At 41.0% G+C, this 769-nt stretch overlaps 1 pseudogene; it reads right to left on the bottom strand.

Annotated features, from left to right (window-relative positions):
- Positions 1-264: 264 nt before the first annotated feature.
- On the bottom strand, positions 265-365 carry LOC143570657 (small nucleolar RNA R71; annotated as a pseudogene).
- Between the last annotated feature and the right edge of the window lie 404 nt (positions 366-769).

The following is a 769-nucleotide window of genomic DNA, read 5'->3' as shown; positions in this document are numbered from 1 at the left end:
GCGCTCCAAAGTTTACCAAAGTATAATGGTCTAGCAACGGAAGAACCTTATTTTCATTTGGAGGCATATGACTCTATTTGCAACACGATTGGGGGTCAAGGTTTTTCACCGGATGAAGTTAAGTTGGTTTTATTCCAATTCTCGTTAGAAGATAAGGCCAAGAGATTGTTCTACACTTTGCCTTCCGCATCAATTTATACTTGGGCCGAGATGCAACAAAGGTTCTTGGAAGAGTTTTACACGGCCCAAAAGACTAATGATGCGAGACGAAATTTGAGAAGCTTCTAACAACAACCGGGTGAGATGTTTCATGAAGCATTTGAGAGGTTTAATATGATGATAAAAAATTGTCCTCACCATGGTATAGCTCTTTGGGAATTGTTGAATGCTTTTCATGAGGGGTTAAATGCGGAAGATGAGAGGGACTTAATGTCAATCACAAATGGTACATTCGGTACCAATTATGAACAAGATGATTGGAAATTCTTGGAGAAAATGTCGGTCACATCGAAAAGAAAGGCTCAAACCGCAAGAAGAGCAAGGTCGGCAATTGGAAGACCACAAGTCCATGCCGTAGAAGATGTAGGAGTACAAACCACTAACTAAAGAATTGATGTTTGTACAAATTGCAATGAGTTAGGTCATGCGGCGGATGTGTGTACGGTGGGACAAGCACAATTAGAGAACGTGAATGCACTTCAAGGTCAAGGGGGAGGTGGTCGAAATTATAACATGAATTTAAACACTTACCACCCCGGGTTGAAAAATC

The sequence above is a fragment of the Bidens hawaiensis genome, unplaced genomic scaffold, assembly GCF_021521415.1.
Source record: "Bidens hawaiensis isolate Kalapana, Puna unplaced genomic scaffold, B.hawaiensis_p1.1 tig00001269_1, whole genome shotgun sequence".
Classification (NCBI taxonomy): domain Eukaryota; kingdom Viridiplantae; phylum Streptophyta; class Magnoliopsida; order Asterales; family Asteraceae; genus Bidens; species Bidens hawaiensis.
Note: the sequence above shows the minus strand (reverse complement) of the source record. Positions and strands in the feature narration are given on the sequence as shown.